Source organism: Equus quagga, unplaced genomic scaffold, assembly GCF_021613505.1.
Source record: "Equus quagga isolate Etosha38 unplaced genomic scaffold, UCLA_HA_Equagga_1.0 HiC_scaffold_4625_RagTag, whole genome shotgun sequence".
Classification (NCBI taxonomy): Eukaryota; Metazoa; Chordata; class Mammalia; order Perissodactyla; family Equidae; genus Equus; species Equus quagga.
In genome coordinates, this window is record NW_025793844.1 from 16,224 (window position 1) to 24,620 (window position 8,397).

The 8,397-nt window shown below is 38.7% G+C and overlaps 1 long non-coding RNA gene across 1 annotated transcript; it reads right to left on the bottom strand.

The window, feature by feature from the left end:
* Nucleotides 1-3,367: 3,367 nt before the first annotated feature.
* Nucleotides 3,368-8,252, bottom strand: LOC124232326 (uncharacterized). Its single transcript, XR_006886820.1, has 2 exons — nucleotides 8,190-8,252; nucleotides 3,368-4,002 (listed from the first exon to the last, which is right to left on the bottom strand). It is a non-coding gene; the product is annotated as an uncharacterized LOC124232326 (long non-coding RNA).
* Between the last annotated feature and the right edge of the window lie 145 nt (nucleotides 8,253-8,397).

Genomic DNA, 8,397 nt, shown 5'->3' on the forward strand with positions numbered 1-8,397 from the left:
CCATGTATTATCTCATTTAATCATCAGAACTTAGGAAGCAACTGGAACGACTGTTTACAGATGGAGAATCCGAGGCTCAGAGAGATTAGGTAACGTGCCTGAGGTCACACAGCTAGTTGAAGGCCTAGACTCAAATCCAAGCAATCTACCTCCAAATGTTGTGATTCCATCTCCTCATACTCTGTGTGACAACCTGTGTCATTGTCACGGGTTGCTTAACGGTGAATGAAGCAGGAAGGGTGAGGGAAACAGAGTAAACACCATTGCTCTCATTCAGAATGATGGCTCTGCAGCACGTGCTCCTCTAATTAGGAAGAGATGAACGTCAGCCACCAGCTGCATGAGCTGATTAGTGAGCACAGAGAGAGAATGCTGCTGAACAGGATTAATTTGTAAGTTCCAGCTGTGAAAGAGGCTTTATTAACCTTTTTCTATATACCACCAATGATGATAATAAAAGCCATTTAAGACATTAAGTCCATTGATTGCAATTGCTCTTCTCAGGACTCAAAGGTTATATTATGCTCCTTTTCCTTCAAAATATAGTCAATATGTGCCGAGGAAAATTTTCTCAGGGTAGTATCTGAAACAAAAGACAAGTAACTTGTATTTGATCTTGTTAATGCATCTATTCTCAAATTAAATGATTTTGGTCTTTAATTTCTTATGCCTTCCTCAAAGGCCTTGGTTCCTATCGGCATATGATGACACGTTAACGTTTCCTACATAAAAGATTTCACAGCAGAGGCACAGCTCGGCCAATGCTTTTAGGCAATATTTTCACTCCTTGACAATTATGATACAGTGAAGTATCTTTCTTAAGCTAATAAATTAACCACTTAGTATCTGTGGGAACTACAAACAAGAGAGATGAATATACTAATTATTACCCTTCGTATCCGGACCTTTGCCTAGGCTTCACTGCTTACTGGTTGTAGCCTATGATAGTAGTCACTCAGCACTTGAGTGAAGAGTCACATGTAGCTTCATCTCTAAAAATATTTGCAAATATTTGCCTGGATCTGTTGGAATGTAATAAAAGGGACAAAAAAATAATGGCCTAATAATGACAGGATGCAGGAAAAAGGGTTATGAATTGAATCTTGAAGCAATTAAACTGTGTCCCGTAGAATTTTATTCCTGGGCTGAGAGTAACGGCCTTGAAGCACTGAGCCTTCTTGCTCAGAACAATTGCCTGCTTCCCAAGCAGCTGCTCTGAATCCAACATCTCCATCATCTCAAGCAGCCGTCACTCCCTCCTCAGGTCTGAGCTGACCCATCTCACCTGAGAGCTGGTGTTGCAGGAAGGCACGAGGCAGGAATTGGAGTCAGAAGGCAAATGGCAAGCGCAGATTTATGGAATGGTGAGTTCCAATAATTAAGTAACCAAAATGTCATACAGAAATGAGATGTGCCACACAAATTGTAACCATGAGTGCCTTAGAGTTTGCTGAGGAGAGAATAGGATTACGAAGACTTTACCCTAATGGTCTAAGAAGGCTTTGAAAACTACGGATGTCTTTCCACGTGCTTTGAGTCAAGACTTGTTTTCTTCACGTTATTAAAAAATCCACCTCTAGCCAAAAGGGTTTAAAGACATTACCACCTTCTAAAGATCATGAAAATTGAAAATCAAAATGACTTTGCTTATGTAGGATCCAAACTTTTCTGAAGTATTTGAGTTCTCTTCAAAGGAAATTTCACACATAATTTGGAGGAATGCACGTGTTGAGGTAAAGATTCTTTTAGGGACATTTAGATGGTGAAAGAAAGTAAGCCCTACCCTCACCCCCACAGATAGTGCAATAAACCATTATTAGATCTTATACTGTTATTAAATAATATGTTTTACAAAAAAGATTGAACACATAAAATAAGAACATACCTCTGATTGTTCCAGAAGTAAAAATATCATCATTTTGTGTCAAAAAGCTCTTCCTGATTGACCACACCTGCTATGTTCCTTGTTCACTGTGTAGTTTATTGCTTATTTCTACAGGCCGGCTCTGCAGATGTCACGTCTGGTTATGCGACAGGTTTGGAGTTTTAGTTTATTTTTGGCTGGGATGGCGTGACAAAGTTTAATGTCTTGCATAAGCTTAACATTTCAAAAATTTTTAGCCTGAACTTTGTTACATCTAGGACTTTCCTGAAACTTTGACCTGATAATGAGGAGAAAGTGAACATTATTCAAAAGATGTAGGACAAGGAAGATAGGGAGAAAGGAGCATCAGTACTGAACCCTCCAGATCAATCTTCGCCCTCGACCTGATACAGTTATCAATGCTGCATTAGACAACCCGGCTCTGGGCAGTGAGCAGAAGCCTTTCAACGAAGACGTCTGGCTACTACATACAGTGTTTAGCATGGTTTCCCAATCGAAGGTTTCTGAATTTAATTTAACCTCACCGTTAGCCTCCCTTAATATCTGGCAGGCAAAGTGTTGCACAGTCTGGATAGAATCCTGCTGCAGGATTACCAGATTTCTGGACTATTAGTACTATTCTCTTTTAATGTCATCGTTGTGAAACAAAATGAACAACCTGAAAACTATATTTGCAAGTTAAGCTGCAGTAACCATTTACTGCCAAAACTAAACGTGACCAAAAACCTCTAAACATGACAAAACACACGCACACCACCCTACACCACACACACACACACACACACACACACACACGGGCCAGGAGCCATAAGGCAATAGTTTGATAAATTATACTACTATCAAAATCATACAACTCCCAAACACAGAGGATACACACAAGAGACAGAAAGGATGTGGGTAAGAGGAATCCTCACTTACTACTAGGGAAAAGTATGAACTCTAGGAGACAACCACGCTGAAGAACACTTTACAATAGCCAGTAAGGAGGGTGCAGGACTCACAAACCAACAGCCTCCCTTGTAGACAGACCCACTAGGGAAATCCTTGGACATGTGCACAAGGAGATATGTCAATGCAGCATTGTTTTTACTAAAGGAAAAAGGAATAATCTAAATGTTTATTAATTTTAAAATAGAAAAATATATTCATAAAAGGGACTACTATTCGGTAGTTAAAAGGAATAATCTCAATCTATATGCATCCACATGGATAAATTTTGAAGTCATAGTGAATAACCATGCTGAATTGCAGAATGATATGCACAGTCTGGTGCAATTTATACAAACTTTATAATTTTAAAAAATTATATATATACATTTTTTAAAGAAACAGATCTGTGAAAAAGTATAAAACCATGGGAGTGTATTGTTTAAGGTGTTGTCAAAATCACAGGTGACTCCCTTGTTTAGGCCAAGCCCAATTTGGGTTCTTTTAAAAATAAGCAATGAGGTAGAAGTTTCAGAATATCCAAAGACTAGAGAGTATTCAGAAGTTTTTTTTACTGTCCTTTAATTCTTTCTGCAAAAACGTTCAGACATGAGCACATTGGTTCCATCAGCCTCCTCAGGAAATGTCTTCATTTTTCATGTGCCCGAGCAGATAGGAACGCCCCAGGCCCCCTGCCTGCAACCTTTCATAGAGGCAGACGTTAGAGCTTTGACCCCAGCTAAAATCTGCTCCAAAGTGGGCAGAAAGAGGTATTATGGCCTTTTTCAAATGAACCTCTCCTAGGGTCAAAATAAATTATTGTATAATATATAATATATCCAATCGCAACTCGACGACCTCCTTTGAGGCAAGTTTGACGGGCAGATTCTTCTCTGTTCTTTATTAGCAACATCAGTCAGAAGGTGGCACAGTTTGTGAACAGCTTCTCACGGGAACTTTGCGAGCCTCACTGTTGCAACGATGTGAACCTGGTCTCTCTTGGAAAGATGCTTGCAGATCCCGGGAAGGCTTACTTGAGAACAACTGTCCACAGACAATTCATTATTGCTGTCTTTTTTTCTTCTAAAAGACACAGGAAAATATTTAAACCTTTGGTGCATGTGAGGGGGTTTTCAGGTGTACAAAGGGTCTCCACAAATGATGCACGTCACCTTCGAGGTGGTGGTCACCTGTGGGGAGACGTGGAGAAGAACGGCATCAGTGAGAGTGGAAGAGAAGCTTCAGCTGTACCTGTAACATTTTATTCTTTAAAAAACAAAGGTGAAGCAAATATTGCAAAATCACGGTAACATTTTAAAACTGGATGGTGGACATATAGGTGCTATTATATAATTCTCTCCTGCTTTCTGTACACTTGAAATGTTATACTTAAAAAAATGATAAAGAAACAAAGCAATGCTGAAGGGTGAACAACAAACTTGGAAAAATATATTCAGAACATGTATGGGTATGGGCCCTGTGGCCGAGATGTTAAGTTCATGTGCTCATCTTTGGCAGCCTGGGGTTTGCTGGTTCGGATCCTGGGTGTGGACCTACACACTGCTCACCAGGCCATGCTGCGGTAGCATCCCACATAGAAGAACTAGAATGACTTGGAACTAGGATATACAATTACGTACTGGGGCTTTGGGGAGAAAAAAAATACAGGAAAATTGGTAACAGGTGTTAGCTTAGGGCCACTCTTGCTCACCAAAAAAAAAGGAAAAGCATACTTAAAAAAAAAAGGAACATGTATGAGAAAAGGGTCTATTTTCCTGATATGTAAAGACAAATCAATAAGGACAAGATAAATGACCCAAGAGAAAAATCTGTGGAGGATATGAATGGGGAATTTATAGAAAAATAGCTAATGAATTTATAAAATATATAGCCTAAATATATATGAATCTCTCTCCATGTGTGTCTATGTGTGTGTATACACTCATCAAACAAATGCAAATTGAGAAAACAATACTGCTTTTCACTATCATATTGGCAAAATTTCTTATATTTGGCAAAACACAGTGTTACTAATGGTGGAGAAGAAACATTCTCATGTGTTTTTGAGAAGACTGTATTGGTATAATCATTCTGGAAGGCAACATTTTTTACATTCCCTTTGAAAGACCAATTCCATTTCTAGGGTTTTTTCCCTTTGGATATAATTGCATGAATGCACACAGATATATGTATAAAGGTATTGTTTATCATAGTAAAAAATTGAAGAGAAAATAAATTTTCACCAGTGGAAGACAGATCAAATTGATGATGATACATCCAATTGCCGAATAGTCTGTATCAACAAATGAAGATCTCCACAATACAACATAAGTTTAGAATGAGCAAGTGGTGGAACCATGTATACAATACAATTCGATTTGCATGAAAGGCATGCGTTATACATACGTGTGCACCCAAATGTCTGAACGCAGCATCACAGTGATTACCTCCGGGGCATGAAACTGGAGGTTGGGAACAGGCAAGAAACCTTTTCTTTCCTCTTAGACTTTTATTGCATCAGTTAGGACTCTATGCTGCAAATGACGGAAAACGGAAACTCAACCTGCTCTAAGAAGTGGGTGGATTTGTTGGCTTAATGTAACTGAAAAATCTGTGGGGAGTTTCAGTTCATCTTGAATCACGGCTCTGCAATGTCACCAGGATGCTTTTCCTGGGTCATGACTTCATCTTTTGCGTATGTGAATGGTGTCCTCTAGGGGTGTGTACCTGATGGCCCTGATCATCTGGATAGCTCCCCTATCCATTACCAAAGGCAAGGGGGAATGCTTCCCTTTTCCAGAAGCCTCTACTTACTGGCTCTCAAGGGTTCATCAGTTCTAATTGGATTGTATACCAATCTTTGAATCAAACATCATCAATCGTGGCAATGGGCTTGTGGATCAATTCCAGGCAAACAAATTAACATAAAATGGAGTCTGGATGGTTTCCCAAAAGAAAGAGGGATGCTGGGCAGCAAAGAGCAAATATCCACTATTGCTAGATAATGTTTTCCCAAGGGCATGTAATTATCTGTCTATCTATCTATCTATCTATCTTCTATCTATCTATCTATCTATCTATTTTATAGTCCACTAGGGCCTAGACTCTGAGCTCCACAGGAAGGGACTATGTTTGTGTCACTCACTATCGTCCTTTGGGTCTAAGACGGGTTCCTGGAACATGATAGGTGGTCAGATAATATTTGTAGAATAAAAACAAAATGAAACAACCTACATTGCAACCTGACTCCTAATCACTGTCTACAGATTAAGAAAACTTAGTCACAGAATGAGCATCCTCAAGGCTATCTTTCACAATATTTTCATCCCAAGTGATCAGAAGAGAGGCTGATGTAGTGAGAGAGACACAATTTTTAGGAGAAACACTGATGGCTCTTTTAAACATTTGCTGATACTGCTTTTTGTTGATAGAAATTATTTGATACATTGTGTGAATTCATTACTCCTGAACTATTGCAATAATGGATGAACTCAGCTAATTCACTTACTCTATTGTTCAAATAGCTTAGGGTCAGGCTAATTTAAGACTTTTCTTCTTCTTTCTCTTCCCTTTCCTTGGCCCTCCTTTGGGTACTCCCCTCACCGGGCCACCGAGAACTGCTTCTGCCTGTGCAGCTTGCCACATATTTACGGTTGCCAGATAAAATACAGGATGCTCAGTAATGTGTGAATTTCAGATAAACAGCGCATTATTTTTCAGTACGTGTATGTCCCAGATATTGCATGGGACCAGATATTACATGGGGTATGCTTATCTAAAAGATTATTCATTGTTTATCAGAGTTCACATGTAACTGAGCATCCAGTGTTTTTATTTGCTGTAATTTCTTATTTTTATTTGCTAAATCTGGCAACTCTACACATAATGCCGGCTACCTGCAACTACTTTCAGTTTCCCAAAGTTGTAAACCCCTGGGCTTTCTGGACCATGAAATAGCTGATTATTGTATTTTTACTTGTTAGTATGGCTCTTTTATACTTAAAGAGCAATCCTAAAGTAAACATAGCAGAACGATGCCAGTACCTTAGCGCCATCGGTGGTTCTTTCCTATATCAGCATCCTCCTCCCTCCCTTGAGGGGTAACGACTGGCTTTTTTCATCATGCTCTGGCATCTCTTTAGGTTTGCCACCTGTGTAAGCATGCATAACGATATAGCTCCTTTTGACTACCTTTGATAGCTTCTTTGTGACTTGTTTCTTTCACCCAACCTTGCACTTGTGAGGTTTATCCATGTTTATGAGTGCCGCTGTGCTTCCTTACTTGTCATTGCTGCACAGTGTTCCAAAATGTGATCATACCCATGATTATCCATCCATTGTACTGTTGTGCGGTTGATGGTACAGTTTTAACTTAAGTTGAAAATTTTAGAATGTTTTAAATTTATTGCAGGAAACTAAAATAACTACCATAAAATAGTTTCATACCGTTTAGGGAAATTTCTAATACTTAGTACTCCTCTGAAAATTTCTGTTGCTATATTCAATAATTGGGCAAAGTTTAGAGGCTTATATAAATTGGTTCTCATTTATATTCACAAATTGTTTTTTATTGTGGAATAACAGACATATAGTAAAATGCACAAATCTTAAATATATATCTTGATGAATTTTTACATATGTATATACCTGTGTAACCATCACCCAGATCAAGATCTAGAACGTTTCCAGCATCCTTTTACTATGACTGTCTTGCAGCTCTTTTATTTCCTGTTGCTACCTACAAGATAGCTGTCTGTCTAAATTTTTGGACATGCCCAATACAAGTCTGTATGATGATGGGTTTTGGGCTTTCAGGTGCACCACATGGTGAGTCTGCACAATGCTAAGTGGTTCCTTTAGAGAAGGGCTCAAGCCATTCGATTTCCAAAAGGAAAAGTGATAATACAGATGCTGATGGGGCTAACAAAGTAGATGAACTAATGTTTCTATTAAATAAAAAAATATTTATCTTCCAAAAGGAGGATTTAAGATCAGGCAGATAGTAACATCACATGTCTTTATAGTTAAATTGAACATATAACTCTCTGCTTGTGTATTTATCATATAAAGAAAAAACTGACTTATTGCAAATATTATCACCCACTAGCTGTAAAATGCCTTGAACCTGGTGATGTGTAGAAAGTATAAGAATAAAGTTACATGCAAGCAATTTATTCAAAACTTTGAACTTATTGATATATTTTTTATTACTATACTGTATTCTGTATACTGCTCTGTATTCTGACCACAAATTGCTGTGATTCCCCTCAGAATTATGCCACTCTCTAATGGCTACATAACAGCAATGTCTCTTAAAATATACCCAGTGGCACAGTGGTTAAGTTTGCACCCTCCACTTCAGCGGCCCAGGGTTTACCTGTTCGGATCCCGGGTCCAGACAAGGCACCACTTGGCAAGCCATGCTGTGGCAGGCATCCCACATATAAAGTAGAGGAAGATGGGCATGAATGTTAGCTTAGGGCCAGTCTTCCTCAGCAAAAAGAGGGGGATTGGCTCAGGGCTAATCTGCCTAAAAAGAAAAAATATATATATATATATATACACTCTGAAATTTATTTATTTAT